Source organism: Pseudophryne corroboree, chromosome 1, assembly GCF_028390025.1.
Source record: "Pseudophryne corroboree isolate aPseCor3 chromosome 1, aPseCor3.hap2, whole genome shotgun sequence".
Lineage (NCBI taxonomy): Eukaryota > Metazoa > Chordata > Amphibia > Anura > Myobatrachidae > Pseudophryne > Pseudophryne corroboree.
In genome coordinates this window covers 378,021,668-378,042,097 of record NC_086444.1, presented here as the reverse complement: position 1 = coordinate 378,042,097, position 20,430 = coordinate 378,021,668, and the positions used below count along the sequence as shown (strand labels likewise).

At 46.9% G+C, this 20,430-nt stretch overlaps 1 protein-coding gene across 5 annotated transcripts in view; it reads right to left on the bottom strand.

Annotated features, from left to right (window-relative positions):
• Positions 1 to 20,430, bottom strand: part of CIT (citron rho-interacting serine/threonine kinase) — a 541,532-nt gene that overhangs the window by 432,960 nt on the left and 88,142 nt on the right. The window lies entirely within an intron of this gene.

Sequence of the window (20,430 nt, the reverse complement as noted above, 5' to 3'; positions counted from 1 at the left end):
TGCGGCTAATTGAATAGGGTCTTTCACGATTTACAGTAAAATCACAGTTTTTCGTGTAAAAATAAGATTTTACGTACCGCTAAATCTATTTCTCGTAGTCCGTAGAGGATGCTGGGGACTTCGTAAGGACCATGGGGAGAGACAGGCTCCGCAGGAGACATGGGCACTTTAAGAAAGAATTTAGTTCCTGGTGTGCACTGGCTCCTCCCTCTCTGCCCCTCCTCCAGACCTCAGTTAGAGAACTGTGCCGAGGAGATGGACAGTACGAGGAAAGGATTTTTGTTAATCCAAGGGCAAGATTCATACCAGCCACACCAATCACACCGTATAACTTGTGATAACAATCCAGTAAACAGTATGACAATAACATAGCATCAGTTCACAGCCGATGCAACAATAACGTAACCCTTATTGAAGCAATAACTATATACAAGTATTGCAGAAGAAGTCCGCACTTGGGACGGGCGCCCAGCATCCTCTACGGACTACGAGAAATAGATTTACCGGTAAGTAAAATTTTATTTTCTCTAACGTCCTAGAGGATGCTGGGGACTATACCAAAGCTCCCAAACGGGCGGGAGAGTGCGGATGACTCTGCAGCACTGATTGAGCAAACATGAGGTCCTCCTCAGCCAGGGTATCAAACTTATAGAATTTTGCAAAGGTGTTTGTACCCGACCAAGTAGCAGCTCGACACAGCTGTAGTGCCGAGACCCCTCGGGCAGCCGCCCAAGAAGAGCTCACTTTCCTAGTGGAATGGGCCTTGACCGATTTTGGTAACGGCAAACCAGCCGTAGAATGCGCTTGCTGAATCGTGTTACAGATCCAGCGAGCCAAAGTCTGCTTTGAAGCAGGGCCGCCAAGCTTGTTGGCTGCATACAGAACAAACAGTGCTTCTGTTTTTCGGACTCTAGCCGTCCTGGCTACATAAATCTTCAAAGCCCTGACCACATCAAGGGACTCGGAATCCTCTAAGTCCCGTGTAGCCACAGGCACCACAATAGGTTGATTCATATGAAAGGATGAAACCACTTTTGGCAGGAACTGAGGACGTGTCCGTAATTCCGCTCTATCCATATGGAAAACCAGATAGGGGCTTTTATGTGATAAAGCCGCTAATTCCGACACTCGCCTAGCCGAAGCTAGGGCCAATAACATGACCACCTTCCAAGTGAGATATTTCAACTCCACCGTTTTCAGTGGTTCAAACCAGTGTGAATTTAGGAAGTCCAAGACCAAATTAAAGGTCCCAAGGCGCCACCGGAGACACAAACGGAGGCTGAATATGCAGTACTCCCTTAACAAAAGTCTGAACTTCTGGCAGAGAAGCCAATTCTTTTTGAAAGAAAATGGATAGGGCCGAAATCTGGACCTTAATGGAGCCTAATTTAAGGCCCAAATCCACTCCAGTTTGTAGGAAGTGAAGAAAACGGCCCAGTTGGAATTCTTCCGTAGGAGCATACCTGGCCTCACGCCAAGAAACATATCTTCGCCATATACGGTGATAATGTTTTGCTGTTACTTCCTTCCTAGCCTTTATCAGCGTAGGGATAACCTCAACCGGAATACCTTTTTCCACTAGGATCCGGCGTTCAACCGCCATGCCGTCAAACACAGCCGCGGTAAGTCTTGGAACAGACAGGGTCTATGTTGCAACAGGTCCTGCCTTAGAGGAAGAGGCAACGGATCTTCCGTGAGCATATCCTGCAGATCTGGATACCAGGTCAGTCGTGGCCAATCTGGAACAACGAGGATTGTTCTCACTCCTTTTCTTCTTACTATTCTCAACACCTTGGGTATGAGAGGAAGTGGAGGAAATACATAGACGGACCGGAACACCCACGGTGTCACGAGGGCGTCTACCGCTACTTCCTGAGGGTCTCTGGACCTGGCGCAATACCTCTGTAGATTTTTGTTGAGGTGGGACGCCATCATGTCTGTCTGTGGCAGTTCCCACCGACTCACAATCTGTGCGAAGACTTCTGGATGAAGTCCCCACTCTCCCGGGTGTAGGTCGTGTCTGCTGAGGAAGTCTGCTTCCCAGTTGTCCACTCCCGGAATGAACACTGCTGACAGTGCGCTTACATGATTCTCCGCCCAGCGAAGAATCCTGGTAGCTTCCGCCATTGCCGCTCTGCTCCTTGTGCCGCCTTGGCGGTTTACATGAGCCACTGCGGTGATGTTGTCTGACTGGATCGGAACTGGTTGGTCGCGAAGTAAGGCCTCCGCTTGACGTAGGGCGTTGTATATGGCCCTTAGTTCCAGGATGTTGATGTGCAGACAAGTCTCTTGACTTGACCAAACACCCTGGAAATTTCTTCCCTGTGTGACTGCTCCCCAACCTCGGAGGCTTGCGTCCGTGGTCACCAGAATCCAATCCTGAATGCCGAATCTGCGGCCCTCGAGAAGGTGAGCACTCTGCAGCCACCACAGGAGTGACACCCTGGCCCTGGGGGACAGGGTGATCAACCGATGCATCTGTAGATGTGATCCGTACCACTTGTCCAACAGATCCCATTGGAAAGTCCTCGCATGGAACCTGCCAAAGGGAATGGCCTCATATGAGGCCACCATCTTTCCCAGGACTCGAGTGCAATGATGCACGGACACCTGTCTTGATTTCAAAAGGTTCCTGACCAGAGTCATAAGTTCCTGGGCTTTTTCTATCGGAAGATAAACCCTTTTCTGGGTCGTGTCCAGAATCATGCCCAAGAAAGGCAGACGAGTCGTAGGAACCAACTGCGACTTTGGGATATTGAGAATCCAGCCGTGTTGTTGTAACACTTTCAGTGAAAGAGATACGCTGTTCAGCAACTGCTCTCTTGATCTCGCTTTTATGAGGAGATCGTCCAAGTACGGGATAATTGTGACACCCTGCTTGCGCAGGAGCACCATCATTTCCGCCATTACCTTGGTGAAAATCCTCGGAGCAGTTGAGAGACCAAACGGCAACGTCTGAAATTGGTAATGACAGTCCTGTACCGCAAATCTTAGGTACGCCTGATGAGGTGGATAAATGGGGACATGAAGGTACGCATCCTTTATGTCCAGTGACACCATAAAATCCCCCCCTTCCAGGCTGGCGATGACCGCTCTTATCGATTCCATCTTGAACTTGAACCTCTTCAAGTATAGGTTCAGAGATTTTAAATTCAATATGGGTCTGACCGAACCGTCCGGTTTCGGAACCACAAACATGGTCGAATAATAACCCCTTCCCTGTTGAAGGAGGGGAACCTCGACCACCACCTGCTGAAGATACAATTTTTGTACAGCATTTAACACTATCTCCCTCTCTAGGGGGGAAGACGGTAGGGCCGATTTGAAAAACCGGCGAGGAGGCACCTCTTCGAATTCCAGCTTGTAACCCTGAGACACAATTTCTATTGCCCAGGGATCCACCTGGGAGTGAACCCACATGTGGCTGAAATTCCGAAGACGCGCCCCTACTGGCCCCGACTCCGCCAGTGGAGCCCCAGCGTCATGCGGTGGATTTTGCAGAGGCCGGAGAGGACTTCTGTTCCTGGGAACTAGCTGTATTGTGCAGCTTCTTTTCACTGCCCCTCCCTCTGGCAAGAAAGGACGCACCTCGGACTTTCTTGTTTCTTTGTGAACGAAAGGACTGCATTTGATAATGCAGTGCTCTCTTAGGCTGTGAGGGAACATAAGGCAAAAAACTTGACTTTCCAGCCGTAGCTGTGGAGACCAGGTCAGAGAGACCTTCACCGAACAATTCCTCACACCTGTAAGGTAAAACCTCCATATGTCGTTTAGAGTAGGCATCACCTGTCCATTGCCGAGTCCACAGGACCCTTCTGGCAGAAATCGACATAGCGTTTATTCTAGAACCCAGCAGACTAATGTCTCTTTGAGCATCTCTCATATAAAGGACAGCGTCTTTAATATGCCCCAGGGTCAATAAAACAGTATCCCTATCTAGGGTATCAAACTCCTCTGATAAGGTATCAGTCCATGCCGCTACTGCACTACACACCCAGGCCGACGCGATTGCCGGTCTGAGCAAGGTACCTGAATGTGTATAAATGGACTTCAGGGTACCCTCCTGTTTGCGATCAGCAGCATCCTTGAGGGTAGCCGTATCCTGGGATGGCAGGGCTACCTTTTTGGATAAGTGTGTTAAAGCTTTGTCCACCCTAGGGGAGGATTCCCATCGTAACCTGTCCGTTGGCAGGAAAGGATACGCCATAAGAATCCGTTTGGAAATCTGCAGTTTTTTATCTGGAGATTCCCAAGCTTTTTCACATAACTCATTCAGTTCGTGTGAGGGGGGAAAAGTTACCTCAGGTTTCTTTCCCTTATACATATAAACCCTTGTGTCAGGGACAGGGGTTTCCTCTGTGATGTGCAAAACTTCCTTAATTGCTATAATCATATATCGGACTGATTTAGCCAACTTTGGCTGTAACTTTGCATCATCGTAATCGACACTGGAGTCAGAATCCATGTCGGTATCTGTGTCAACAATTTGGGATAGTGGGCGCTTATGAGACCCCGACGGTCCCTGCAACATAGGATCAGGCAAGGGTTGAGACCCTGCCTGTCTCAATGCATCAGCCTTGTCTAATCTTTTATGCAAGGAATTTACATTATCATTTAAAACCTTCCACATATCCATCCAATCAGGTGTCGGCGCAGTCGGCGGAGACACCACATTCATTTGCTCCCGCTCCTCTCCCACATAGCCTTCCACATCATACATGTCGACACAAGCGTACCGACACACCACACACACAGGGAATGTCCTTTCTGAAGACAGTTCCCCCACGAGGCCCTTTGGAGAGACAGAGAGAGAGTATGCCAGCACACACCCCAGCGCTATATAACCCAGGAATAACACAGTAACTTAATGTTAACCCAGTAGCTGCTGTTTATATACTTTTTTGCGCCTAATTATGTGCCCCCCCCTCTCTTTTCAACCCTCTTCTACCGTGTATCAGTAGGGGAGAGCCTGGGGAGCTTCCTCTCAGCGTGCTGTGGAGAAAAAATGGCGCTGGTGAGTGCTGAGGGAGAAGCCCCGCCCCCTCGGCGGCGGGCTTCTGTCCCGCTTAAATTTTATTTCTTTGGTGGGGGCTCCTACATATATACAATGCCCAGCTGTATATATGTGTTCATTTGCCAGAATGAGGTCCCAAATGCTGCCCAGGGCGCCCCCCCCCCCCCCCCCTGCGCCCTGCACCCTAACAGTGACCGGAGTATGTGTATGTGTGTGGAGCAATGGCGCACAGCTGCAGTGCTGTGCGTTACCTCCAGTGAAGATCACGAAGTCTTCTGCCGCCTGTGAAGTCTTCTTGCTTCTCATACTCACCCGGCTTCAGTCTTCCGGCTCTGCGAGGGGGACGGCGGCGCGGCTCTGGGACGGACGGCGAGGGTGAGATCCTGCGTACCGATCCCTCTGGAGCTAATGGTGTCCAGTAGCCTAAGAAGCAGGACCTAGCTTCAGAGAATAGGGCTGCTTCTCTCTCCTCAGTCCCACGATGCAGGGAGTCTGTTGCCAGCAGAGCTCCCTGAAAATAAAAAACCTAACAAAAAACTTTTTATCAGCAAACTCAGGAGAGCTCACAGAAAAGCACCCAGCTTCTCTGGGCACAGAATCAAACTGAGGTCTGGAGGAGGGGCAGAGAGGGAGGAGCCAGTGCACACCAGGAACTAAATTCTTTCTTAAAGTGCCCATGTCTCCTGCGGAGCCCGTCTCTCCCCATGGTCCTTACGGAGTCCCCAGCATCCTCTAGGACGTTAGAGAAAAACGGGTTATCACAGCTAATTGAATACTCCCCTATAAGTAATTGGAAATCTGCACATACACATAGAAATATACAAGTAAAAATACTCCCCTGGTGGGCAACCTTATACTCAATAGTAATTTTCTATTTTAAGGTGAGAATTATAATTAAACATTAAAATACTCATACAGGTAATCAAAATACCATTATTTTTCTTTCATAGCCTTTAAAAGCATATTTTAAGGTTCAATCATGCTAATTGAACCCACTTTTATTTTGCACCAAAAAAATTATTACGTATGACATAAAGGAATGTATAATGAACTCTCGGAGTTAAGCAAGATTGCTAAAACATTTTTTCTAGAATCTCCATATTTCAATTGACAAAGGGTAAAAATGTCAAAGTGATACGTGGATCAGGCACTGAGATGTGAATTTCTTTCCAGATACACATCAGAAAAAACAGAGCATCAGTAGTAGCATTTCCCAGCAATTTTTCAAAACTTTGACCCCCTATATCTCAAAACCTATGAGGCTTAGAGCAGAAAACTTTTACATGGTTTAGTAGCTATGTATGGTGGCTGTCATGCCTGGGTGAACTGGCATGGAATGAGCCAGTACCTAATTGACAGCTACGCAAATACGCCACAATAGTAATATCACTTTCCCACAGTCAGCCAACGTTTCTATTTGTTTCCAAAACTCCAACATTATAATCCAGGTTTTAAAGTATATCCACGCTTCAGCACAGGAGACTTAATTAGTTACTCAGCCAATATGATTTAACCATCCGGACTTTGAAATCTTAAAAACCTGGACAGTAATGCGAAGCTTGGGAAACTCTGGTTTATAAGTTTGCTTGCTTTGAATGCAGTAGTTGTTAAAAGCAATTGATTTGAACATATCAATACCACTAACTGTACCAAGCATCACCAAAAGCCTAAATTCAGATGTAGGACATACATTACTACTGCAACTACAGGCATTTTGACAGCAATCAGACAGCCCCCTACTGTTGTCTTGTATAATAAAAATCAGCAGAATGAAACTCTTGAGATTTTTTTTTTTTTTAATTTCTGAAAAATAATTGTGTAGCATTTTTTTTTTTTTTAATATCTCAATTTTTTTGGTAACAGCTTTTGAGACTTCATAACGCCCATTTTCTCAAAATGTATATCTTATACTCAGATTGTACAGTATTTTAAGGGTACAATGTGCTTTTGAAAAACTGAATTCATGCCATATTTAAGCATGAATACTCTATTAACACATCTATAGTCACATCAAATAAAGATAGCAACGGGAAAAATTATATACTCAGAAGTGGTAACCATGGAAAATAGCTTAAAATGAGAAGAACATTTTTTAACAGATATTATATGAACCAATTATTATTATTTGGTACTGATACTTAAGATGCATTAATCTTTTGATGTTCTTTGTAGTTAGGAAAAGGATCATACTGATGAAACTTATTATGTACCAGACAAATATTTTTGGACAGTTCAATTTTTTCAGTTTCTATTGAGATTTAGGGGGATATCCAATTAGGCTTGGTAATTTACCAAATTAGTCCCGATAAGACGGCGCGTGCCACAGCTTATCGGGGATTTTGTTTCACCTGCCTTCGTCAGGCGAATCAGAATCCCCGGAAACGGACCCGTTTTCGTCCGAAAACGGGGCAGTTTCAAACGAAAACACACAGGTTTCACTGAACCTGTGTGTTTTCGTGAGAAAGGGTGTTTTTTTTTTTTTCTACAGGCGATCAATCTGGTTAGCCTGTAAAAAAATTTAAAAAAAAAAAAATCGGAAAAAGTCAGAAAAACGCACCTGATGTTTTACCGGGGATAATTGGATATCCCCCTTAGACAGTTTATTGTCTCAATATACTCTTAAACTAAAGAATAGAACAAATATAAAACAGGATAAAAAAATATTAAAGAAAATAAGATTTTACTCACCGGTAAATCTATTTCTCGTAGTCCGTAGAGGATGCTGGGACTCCGTAAGGACCATGGGGAATAGACGGGCTCCGCAGGAGATAGGGCACTTTAAGAAAGCTTTGGATTCTGGGTGTGCACTGGCTCCTCCCTCTATGACCCTCCTCCAGACCTCAGTTAGGGAAACTGTGCCCAGAGGAGATGGACAGTACGAGGAAGGATTTATGTAAATCTAAGGGCGAGATTCATACCAGCCACACCAATCACACCGTATAACTTGTGATAACTTACCCAGTTAACAGTATGAACAACAACATAGTCACGGTATCACTGAAAACTATAACATAACCCTTATGTAAGCAATAACTATATACAAGTCTTGCAGAAGAAGTCCGCACTTGGGACGGGCGCCAAGCATCCTCTACGGACTACGAGAAATAGATTTACCGGTAAGTAAAATCTTATTTTCTCTAACGTCCTTGAGGATGCTGGGACTCCGTAAGGACCATGAGGATTATACCAAAGCTCCCAAACGGGTGGGAGAGTGCGGATGACTCTGCAGCACCGATTGAGCAAACAGGAGGTCCTCCTCAGCCAGGGTATCAAACTTATAGAACTTTGCAAAGGTGTTTGTCCCCGACCAAGTAGCCGCTCGGCACAACTGTAATGCCGAGACCCCTCGGGCAGCCACCCAAGAAGAGCCCACTTTCCTAGTGGAGTGGGCCTTAACCGATTTCGGTAACGGCAATCCTGCCGTAGAATGCGCCTGCTGAATCGTGTTACAGACCAAGCGAGCAATAGTCTGCTTTGAAGCAGGGGCGCCAACCTTGTTGGCCGCATACAGAACAAACAAAGCTTCAGTCTTCCTGATCCGAGCCGTTCTGGTCACATAAATCTTCAAAGCCCTGACTACATCCAGGGACTCAGAATCCTCCAAGTCCCTTGTAGCCACAGGCACGACAATAGGTTGGTTCACATGAAAAGATGAGACCACTTTTGGCAGAAAGTGAGGACGAGTCCTCAACTCTGCCTTATCCACGTGAAAAACCAAATATGGGCTTTTATGCGATAAAGCCGCCAATTCTGAAACACGTCTCGCCGAAGCTAACGCCAACAACATGACCACTTTCCATGTGAGGTATTTCAACTCCACAGTTTTAAGTGGTTCAAACCAAGGTGACTTGGGGAACCGTAACACCACGTTAAGATCCCAAGGCGCCACCGGAGGCACAAAAGGAGGCTGAATATGCAGCACCCCCTTCACAAAAGTCTGTACCCCAGGAAGAAAGGCTAATTCTCTTTGAAAGAAAATGGATAAGGCCGAAATCTGGACCTTTATGGACCCTAATTTTAGGCCCAAGGTCACTCCTGTTTGAAGGAAGTGAAGTAGACGGCCCAAATGGAACTCCTTCGTAGGAGCAGCTCTGGCCTCACACCAAGAAACATATTTCCGCCATATACGGTGATAATGTTTTAACGTCACGTCTTTCCTAGCCTTGATCAGGGTAGGAATGACTTCCTCCGGAATTCCTTTTTCCGCTAGGATCCGGCGTTCAACCGCCATGCCGTCAAACGCAGCCGCGGTAAGTCTTGGAACAGACAGGGCCCTTGCTGCAGCAGGTCCTGCCTTAGAGGAAGAGGCCACGGATCCTCTGTGAGCAACTCTTGTAGTTCCGGATACCAAGTCCTCCGTGGCCAATCTGGAACATTGAGGATTGTTCTGACCCTGCTTATTCTTACAATTCTCAACACCTTGGGTATGAGAGGAAGAGGAGGAAACACATAGACCGATCTGAACACCCAAGGTGTCACCAGAGCGTCTACCGCTACCGCCTGAGGGTCCCTTGACCTGGCGCAATACCGCTTTAGCTTTTTGTTGAGATGGGACGCCATCATGTCTATTTGAGGCAGGCCCCACCGATCCGCGATCTGTGCAAAGACTTCTTGATGAAGTCTCCACTCCCCCGGATGCAGGTCGTGCCTGCTGAGGAAATCCGCCTCCCAGTTGTCCACACCCGGGATGAACACCGCGGACAGCGCGCTTACATGGCCTTCCGCCCAGCATAAAATCCTGGTCGCTTCTGCCATGGCCACTCTGCTCCATGTTCCGCCTTGGAGGTTTATATGAGCCACTGCCATGACATTGTCTGACTGAATCAGAACCGGTTTTCTCTGAAGTAAGTTCTCCGCTTGGCGCAGGGCGTTGTATATGGCCCTCAACTCCAGGACGTTGATGTGGAGACAAGTCTCCAGGCTTGACCAGAGACCTTGGAAATTTCTTCCCAGTGCCACTGCTCCCCAGCCTCGGAGGCTTGCGTCCTTGGTTACCAGGACCCAGTCCTGAATGCCGAACCTGCGACCCTCTAGAAGGTGAGCACTGTTCAGCCACCACAGGAGAGATACCCTGGTCCTGGGAGACAGGGTGATCCTTTGATGCTTTTGTAAATGGGATCCGGACCACTTGTCCAAGAGGTCCCATTGAAAAGTCCTTGCATGGAATCTGCCGAAAGGGATGGCCTCGTATGAAGCCACCATCTTCCCCAGGACCCGCGTGCACTGATGCACTGAAACCTTCTTTGGTTTCAATAGGTTCCTGACCTTTTCGATAGGAAGAAAAACCTTTTTCTGGTCTGTGTCTAGGATCAGGCCCAGAAAGGTCAGACGCGTTGTAGGAACTAGCTGGGACTTCGGTATATTGAGAATCCCGCCGTGTAGCAGAACATCTTCATGGACAGAGACACGCTGTACAGCAACTTCTCCCGAGATCTCGCCTTTATTAGGAGATCGTCCAAGTATGGGATAATCGTGACCCCCTGCCAGGAGCACCATAATTTCCGCCATTACCTTGGTGAAAATCCTCGGGGCCGTGGAAAGCCCAAACGGCAACGTCTGAAATTGGTAGTGACAGTCCTGCACTGCAAATCTCAGGAATGCCTGATGAGGGGGGAACATTGGAACATGAAGGTATGCATCCTTTATGTCCAGGGACACCATCCAATCCCCCCCCCCCCCCCTCCAGGCTGGCGATGACCGCCCGGAGTGATTCCATTTTTAACTTGAACCTTTTCAAGTACAAGTTCAGAGATTTCAGGTTTAAAATGGGCCTGACCGAACCGTCCGGTTTCGGGACCACAAACAGGGTTGAATAATATCCCTCTCCCTGCTGGAGATGAGGAACTGTGACAATCACCTGTTGAACATACAATTTTTGGATTGCTGTCAACACTGACTCCCTCTCTGACGGGGAAGTCGGCAGAGCCGATTTGAAAAACCGTCGAGGAGGCAAGTCTTCGAATTCCAGCCTGTATCCCTGAGCAACAATCTCTATTGCCCAGGGATCCACCTGCGATTGAACCCAGACGTGGCTGAAAAACTGAAGACGAGCCCCCACCAGATCTGCATCCCCCCGGGAAGCCCCAGTGTCATGTGGTGGACTTTGCAGACGCAGGGGAGGACTTCTGCTCTTGGGAACTAGCTGTGTGCAGCTTCTTTCCCCTGCCTTTTCCTCTGGTAACAAAGGACGATCCCCGCACCTTCTTGTTTTTATTGGAACGAAAGGATTGCATTTGATAATGAGGTGCCTTCTTAGTATGCTGCGGGGGGACATAAGGTAAGAAATTCGACTTACCAGCCGTAGCGACTAGGTCCGAGAGGCCGTCTCCAAACAACTCCTCCCCCTTGTACGGCAAGGACTCCATGTGCCGCTTAGAATCAGCATCTCACGTCCACTGCCGGGTCCACAGGAGTCGCCTAGCAGAAATAGACATAGCATTTATTCTGGAGCTTAATAAACAAATGTCTCTCTGAGCATCTCTCGTATACAAGGCAGCATCTCTGATACGCTCTATGGTCATTTGAATGGCATCCCTATCTAAGGTGTCAATCTCCGCAGATAAGGAATCTGCCCATGCCACAACTGCACTACAAACCCAGGCCGACGCCATAGCCGGTCTAGCAATAGTACCGGAGTGAGTGTAAATGTGCTTCAAGGTAATTTCCTGCCTGCGATCAGCCGGTTCCTTGAGGGAAGCCGTATCCTGAGAAGGCAGTGCCACCTTTTTGGACAAGCGTGTCAGCGCCTTGTCCACTTTTGGTGAAGATTCCCAGCGTATCCTACCAGTTTGTGGAAAAGGATACGTCATAAGAATCCTTTTGGGAACTTGTGGTCTCCTATCTGGAGAGTCCCAAGCCTTTTCGCACAATTCACTTAACTCAAATGATGATGGAAAAGTGACTTCAGGCTTTTTCTCTTTATACATGTGTACCCTCGTGTCAGGGACAAGGGGTTCCTCAGTAATATGCAAAACCTCTTTAATGGCCATAATCATGTACCGTATACCCTTAGCCACCTTCGGCTGTAATTTTGCATCTTCATAGTCGACACTAGAGTCAGAATCTGTGTCGGTATATGTGTCATCGATCTGGGATATGGTGCGCTTCTGAGACCCCGACGGGCCTGGTGCTACAGGGACAGGCATGGACTGGGTACTTGACTGATCCCTAGCTTCTGCCTTGTCTAACCTTTTATGCAATAGATTTACATTTGCATTCAAGACATTCAGCATATCCACCCATTCCGGTATCGGCGTTGCCGAGGGCGACCTGACATTCAAACACTCCCCCTCCACATTAAGCGAGCCTTCCTCGTCAAACATGTCGACACACACGTACCGACACACTTCACACACAGAGGGAACCCCTTTTCTGAAGACAGTATCCCTGTCAAGGCCCTTTGGAGAGACAGAGAGAGAGTATGCCAGCACACACCCCAGCGCAATAACCCTGGAGACCAACACAAAATGTTTTTCCCCAGCAGCGCTGTGTAATATGTAAAGCGCCAATTATGTGGCCCCCCCTCCTCTCTTTCAAGCACCCTTTCACCGTGTGTAAGCAGGGGAGAGTCCGGGGAGCTTCCTCTCAGCAGTGCTGTGGAGAGAAAATGGTGCTGGTGAGTGCTGAGGGAGAAGCCCCGCCCCTTCGGCGGCGGGCTTCTGTCCCGCTCAAACTTAGGAAAATATGGCGGGGGCTCTTTTATATACCTGTACATAGCCCACCTGTACATGTATATAGTCTTTTTGCCATGCAGAGGTTTATATTGCTGCCCAGGGCGCCCCCCCCTGCGCCCTGCACGCTTACAGTGACCGGAGTATGTGAGGTGTATGGGAGCAATGACGCACAGCTGCAGTGCTGTGCGTTACCTCAGTGAAGCTGAAGGCTTCTGCCGCCTGAGACGTCTTCTGATTTCTGTACTTCTGGCTCTGTGAGGAGAACGGCGGCGCGGCTCCTGGGGTGGACGCCCAGTAAGAACTTGCGTTCACCCCCTCTGGAGCTAATGGTGTCCAGTAGCCGAGGAAGCAGAGCCTATCTTTCACAAGAAGGTCTGCTCCTCTCTCCCCAGTCCCTCGATGCAGGGAGCCTGTTGCCAGCAGTGCTCCCTGTGAAAAAGTAGTAAAAAGTAGAAGAAAAATCCAAACAAAAATGCTTTCAAGCAGAGAACTCTAGAGAGCTCTCTACAGTGCACCCATCTTGCTCTGGGCCCAGTGTAAAACGGAGGTCTGGAGGAGGGTCATAAAGGGAGGAGCCAGTGCACACCCAGAATCCAAAGCTTTCTTAAAGTGCCCTATCTCCTGCGGAGCCCGTCTATTCCCCATGGTCCTTACGGAGTCCCAGCATCCTCAAGGACGTTAGAGAAATTTATTTTATTTAATAAAATGTAATCTACATTTTTGACTCATCAAGACGTCAGCTTGTAAAAGATTCAATTTCCTGGTGTGTTTAAGTCTAACTCAGTGGTGTACAAATCCTTCATGATGAATAAAGATTTAACATTTTGATTCATTGGTGCTTCATGGCCCAGACAAGCCTGTTTTCATTGTTGCAGAACAGCTGTAAGCCTGGGTAGACATTAGAACGACCTGGATCTTGGCCAATGGGAAGACCGTTGTAAAGATATATCAGTAGCCTGTACACACAGTACAATAAAGCGCGTGACCGTGCAATATATCGCTCAGTGGCCACATCCAAGAGCATGCCAGGTCATCTCAAATGATGTGCAGAACATCAGATGTGACAACCCGCGGGAGCGCACAACTGAGTGTACTCAGGGACGTGCGGTGAGCTAAATGGCTCAGGAGGCACTGGCTAACCCAAGAGCCAGATTTACATGCAATATATGAGCCAAAGGGTACATCTGGGCATTATACACAGGTGCAGCAGTATAAACTCCTGGAAATCTGGTGAGTTTTAATTAGAGATGTGTGGAAAGGATACACAGGTGAGGCACTGCCTCACCTGCCATAGACTTTTTACTCCAGAGTTTGGGCTATAAAAATTATTAGAATAATGCAAAGAAGACATTTCAAACAAATTATCAGTATTTTTCATATATTTTATTCAGTCAAAACTCTGGTTTAAACGTAAGTATGACAGGAAAGGCTCTGCCTCACCTCACCGCACGTCACTGGCATACTAGACAATGTGGATGATATGTCGCTCCGATCTGCGGTATCGGACGACATATCGTCTAATGTGTATCCATCCTAAGTCCTTAAACTATAACTTGTTCCCTGAAAAAGGCCTTTTTATTTCTAACTCTGAAAATTATTTTCCTGCTTTTGCTAAACCAAACTTTTGTTTAACCTCTAGCAATGTAACATTCACCTTTCTACCATTTTAGGTTATTCACTGGACAGGACATGAATTGTTAAATGTCAGTAAAAAAAAAAAATGGAAAAAGCAAAAGTTCCAAAACTTTGACAGGTAGTGTATTTCTAAAGGTACACATCAAATGTATAATAAAGATCTGTCAGGTTCATGACATAAACAGCTCCTAGCTACGAGGATGGTAGACTGATTTCTGATGAGGCTCTATGCCAGCAGAATACTTGCAATTCGTGGCATCCACCTCTTATTATATATCATACAGAGTATCCTCTCCCTTAGGTTTTGTTTGCTGTATCCTGTCTTTGGAAACTGCCACTCCAAAGAAGAGGACTTATAAATCTGACAGATCAAACTTCACCAGACAAAATATTACAGGACACCTACACATAAAGCAGATATGCATTGTATGGGCTCAACCAAAGTTCATGAGAACTTTACTAGGTACTGTATCAATTATTATGCCACATTAATGAGGCCTGATTGACACTGGATACTTTGCTGTATCCAAACCATAATGACTGCATCTACTATAAAACTAACATTCATCATTGTAACCTCTTTGCATTAGTGACAGTTCCCTTCCCCCAACATCCAGCAGATCCCCCAAGTGCCCACTTCTAAAGTACAGGTTTATGTTACCTAATTAGAACTATGAAAAGAAAGACAGCCCATCAAGTTAAACTGTTGATTACCAGTTCTCAAACCTTCTAAAGAGGGCTGGTGGAAAAGTTGCCCATAGCAACCACTCACATCCTAGCTATCATTTTATACTGTACTTGATAAATGATAGCTAAAAGCTGATTTGTTGCTATGGTCAACTTACCCACCTTTCCTCTTTAGAAGAGTTCATACATCTCCCACAAGTGATCTCTGCATATCCTTTATTCTGAATTAAAAAAAAACAAAAACACAAATATTGGTTTGGTTTTTTTAAAATAATAAAATTACTCTAAATCAAAGATTGAAGGAAAAAATAGGATTTTAATTACCTACAGGTAAATCCTTTTCTCGTAGTCCGTAGAGGATACTGGGGTTCCATTTAGTACCATGGGGTATAGACGCAGAGCCGGCCCTAACCAATATGATGCCCTAGGCAAGATTTTGGCTGGTGCCCCCTAGCACCACCGCTGGTTCTGCCTCTGACCTTGCACCTCTTTCCCAGCACCATCACCCCTCACCCATAGCAGTCCTTGTACCACCTATGTTTTAAATAGGAACAGTTCGCACATTTGACGCACAGCCCAAAAAGGGGCATCTTCTTGCTGGGAAGGGGCATGGCCACACAATAGTAACCCCAATTACGCCACACAGTACTGCAACTTTATTCACATTTTATCTTGCGATAGTGTCCATAATTCATATTACATCCCACAGTAGTATCACTTTACCTTATAAACGTTACTCCTCACAGTAGAGCCCCTTATTCACATTACATCACACTGAATTGCTCCTTATTCACATTAGACGACACAGTAGTGCCCTTTCTATATGCAACGCCACATAGTAGAGCACCTTATACACATAATGCCACACATTAGTAATGCATTTATACACAATTCCGCACAGTAATGCCCCATCCACATATGAGACACATTAATGTCCTTATAAAAATAATGCACCTTACACATTATGACAACCTTTATTAATGCTCTTTTACACATAATTTCCCTTACACATATGCCGCACATTATTAATGCCCTTATACACATAATGACACACATAGTGCCCCCTACACATTTGCTGCACATTATTAGTGCCCTATACACATAATGACAGACATACAGTAGTACCCTGTTACACATATGCCGCACATTATTAATGCTCTTATACACATAATGACACACATAGTGGCCCTTTACACATGTGTTGCACATTATTAATGCATTTTTACATGACACACATAATGCTCCTTACACATATTCTGAATACTACTGCACAACCAACCCACTCACATGCACACAGCACTCACACTTCCACTAACACTGTGACCTCTGCCTCTGCTTGGATACAGATGTGTCCTCACAAATCTTGCATCAATGCTAACGTCGGGCACCTTTTTTAATGAAAATGCATCTTATTTGCATTGCTATGTGGCTAGGATGCACAAGCAGCTTCTGCTGATTAAACTGATATGCAGCATGCCTATATACTGTGTGAGACTGTGGCTGTATCTGCATATGAAATGCTACATACAGAATATAGGCATGCCGCATATCACTTTAATCAGCAGAAGCTGATGATGCCCCTAGGCATATCAAATGCCCTAGGCAATTGCCTAGTTTGCCTATGCCTATGGCCGGCTCTGTATAAACGGGTCCACTAGGAGCCATGGGCACTTAAAGAATTTAATAGTGTGGGCTGGCTCCTCCCTCTATGCCCCTCCTACCAGACTCAGTCTAGGAAACTGTGCCCGAGGAGACGGACATACTTTGAGAGAAGGATATAAAGAATAGTGGAGAGATTCCGAACCAGCACACACAAACCAGAGGAAAGCTATGCTAACCCAACTTTAAACAGGAACAGCAACAGCTGAACCAACAATACTTAACCAAGTAACAGTGCAGGAAGAACAAAGCACCAGGCGGGCACCCAGTATCCTCTACGGACTACGAGAAAAGGATTTACCGGTAGGTAATTAAAATCCTATTTTCTCTTACTTCCTAATGGATACTGAGGTTCCATTTAGTACCATGGGGATGTACCAAAGCTCCCAAACCGGGTGGGAGAGTGCTGAGGGGAGTGCGTTGTATATGGCCCTGAGTTCCAGAATGTTGATTGGAAGGATGACTTCCTGACTTGACCATCTTTCTTGAAATTGCACCCCCTGGGTGACTGGCTCCCTAACCTCTGAGGCTTGCGTCCGTGGTTAACAGGATCCAGTTCTGAATTCCGAACCCCGACGAGGTGAGAAGTCTGTAGACACCACAGAAGGGAGATCCTGGCTTTTGGTGACAGACAGATCCTCTGGTGCATGTGAAGATGCGATCCGGACCATTTGTCCAACAGATCGAGCTGGAAGGGTCTTGCGTGGAACCTTCCGTATTGAAGCGCCTCGTAAGGGGACACCATTTTCCCCAGAAGGCAAATGCATAGATGCACCGATATCCGGGTTGTCTTCAGGACATCCCGAACCATCGACTGGATTACCAATGCCTTTTTCAATGGAAGGAACACTTTCTGCGACTCCGTGTCCAGTATCATTCCCTAGTATAAACATCATCTCTGCCATCACTTTGGTGAATACCCTCGGTGCTGTGGAGAGACCATATGGCAGGGGCTGGAACTGGTAGTGACAGTCCTGCAGTGCAAACCGTAGATAGGACTGATGAGGCGGCCAGATCGGAATGTGAAGGTACGCATCCTTGATATCCAGAGACACTAGGAATTACCCTTCCTCCAGACCTGAGATCACCGCTCTCAGAGACTCCATCTTGAACTTGAACACTCTTAAGAACGGGTTCAAGGACTTGAGGTTCAGAATCGGCCGTATCAAACCGTCCGGTTTCGGTACTACAAACAAGTTGGAATAATATCCCTTGTTGTGCAGATGAGGTGGAACTGGAACAATGACTTGAGTCTGTACTAGTTTTTGGATGGCCTGTTGTAAAGTTATACTTGCCTCTTGTGAAACTGGTAAGCCTGATTTGAAGAATCTGAGAGGTGGGAGCTTTTGAAACTCCAGTCTGTAGCCCTGGAAAAAAGATCTATGACCCAGGGATCCCGCCACGAATTTGACCAGATGTGACTGAAGAATTTTAGTCGTGCTCCCACCTAACAGTCCTCCAGGCATCGCGGTCCACAGTCATGCTGAAGGCTTTGAGGAAGCAGAGCCTGAGCTCTGTTCCTGAGCACCTGCAGTTGCTGGTTTGCATGGTTTACCTCTTGCGCCTCTGGAGGCCGTAGAAGCACCTCTGGATTTGCCCTTAAACTTGGCCTTCCGAAAGGACTGTAAATTTGAAGCTGAATAAGCTTTCCTGGCTGGGGGAGCTGCGGAAGGAAGATACATAGACTTATCCGCAGTAGCTTTGGAGATCCATTTGTCTAGTTCATCTCCAAACAAGGCCTCTGTGAATGGTAGGCCGTCCACGCCTCTCCTTGAGTCCGCACCAGCAGACCACTGGCGTAGCCACAAGCCCCTGCGTGCTGACACTGCCATAGCGGTGGTGCGTGCATTAAGCAAGCCTCTCTCTTTTATGACTTCCACCATAAAGTTCGCAGAGTACTGTATATGCTGCAGGAGTAAAACATCCCCCCTAGACAAGGAATCTAACCCCTCAATTAGGTTACCTGACCATTCAGCAATGGCTTTTGTGATCCACGCACATGTAATAGTGGGTCTCCGGGCCACCCCAGCAGCTGTGTACAATGATTTGAGTGTAGTCTCAATTTTACGATCAGCCGTGTCTTTTAGGGAGGCTGCACGAGGGACAGGCAATACAATTTTTCGTGACAGCCTAGAGACTGATGCGTCCACTATTGGTGGATTATCCCATTTTTTCCTATCCTCCAGAGGAAAAGGAAAAGATGAGAGCAACCTTTTAGGGATTTTAAATTTCTTATCAGGATTAACCCATGGTTCTTCAAACAGGGTATTCAATTCCTTTGACACAGGAAAAGTGACTGAGGACTTCTTTTTTACATTAAAATAAGATTCCTCACACTCCTCCGACACTATCAGGAATTTGCAGAACATATCTGAAAGCCTCTATAAGAGCCTCTATTCCCTGTGACAGAATAGCATCCCTCCCCTCCAAATCCACCTTGGCCTTTTCCATTTCTGACCCGTCGGATTCAGACTGCAGGATATGGGCCAGAGAGATTGTTTTTGCGGACAAATGAAAGGGGATTGAAACGCTGGTTTGGGGCTCGAGTCTCTAGTCATAAACTCATCTACAGTCTTAAGTATTGCGTCTCTTTCTCATTGCGGGATAATTATCGTAGAATATGTTGGAGATCATTCATTTAATGGAATCTACCCACTCCAGTTCAGCCCCGCTATTCTTGGAAGGTGCACTGCCCTGAGTACCCAGTCGTGAGCCCCCTGGTGAAGAGGAACACTCTGCTGTACATGAAACACACTCTTTGCCTGACATAATGTAAATGTGACAGGACACACACAGACACAAGAAAATGTTACGCACACTTAACCCACAAAGAGCCCTTCAGGGAGACACAGAGTTATTTGGAGCCAGCCCCCACCACACCCTTATCACTAATGCAAAGCTAAGCCGGATCGCAAAGTACCCTGATAGGGGACTTAGTACACTAATAATCGCTCCCCCCCTGATATGACCCCCTGGTACCGCTGAGGTAATTTGGAGTCTCTCCGGAGGAGCTGCGCGTCCCTGTCAGTAAGCGTCTGTGTCCACTGCAGAGGGAAAATGGCGCTGGTGAGTTGTTGGATCCGCTCATAGTAAAGGCCCCGTCCCTTCAATGGCATGCGGTCTTCCCGCTTTTTTATACTGGCTGAGGGAATCTGTTGCTTAAAATGGAGAGAAACCCGTTTTAAGGCTGTTTTTGACAGTGTGGGTACTGTGTACAGTGTACTGAGACGCAGCTGTGTACTATGTCTGGAGACGCATTCCGCCCCTGTTAGAAGCCGTGCGTCTCCGTACCCTCATGCCGCCATAATGGTCGGCGCCCCGCTAACTGGGAAGCCGGCTTAGTACTCACCACTCTTTATTCTTCTGGCTCTGTTAGGGGTGGCAGCGTGCTGCAGGAATGTACGCTCGCCGTGGTGGGGCTTGCGAATAGTTCCCTCAGGAGCTTAGTGTCCTGTCAGCGGGGAACGGGACCATTAACCCTTCAAGAGGTTGGGCCGTCCCCCCCCCAAAAAAAAGTCCCACGAAGCAGGCAGGCTGGTGCCATCCAGCCATGCCTGAAAATAACAAACACATAAAATAAATGCAGAAAACTCTTCAGGAGCTTCCATTAGCGTGACCGGTACCTCCGGGCACATTTTCTAAACCGAGTCTGGTAGGAGGGGCATAGAGGGAGAAGCCAGCCCACACTATCAAATTCTTAAAGTGCCCATGGCTCCTAGTGGACCCGTCTATACCTCCATGGTACTAAATGGAACCCCAGTA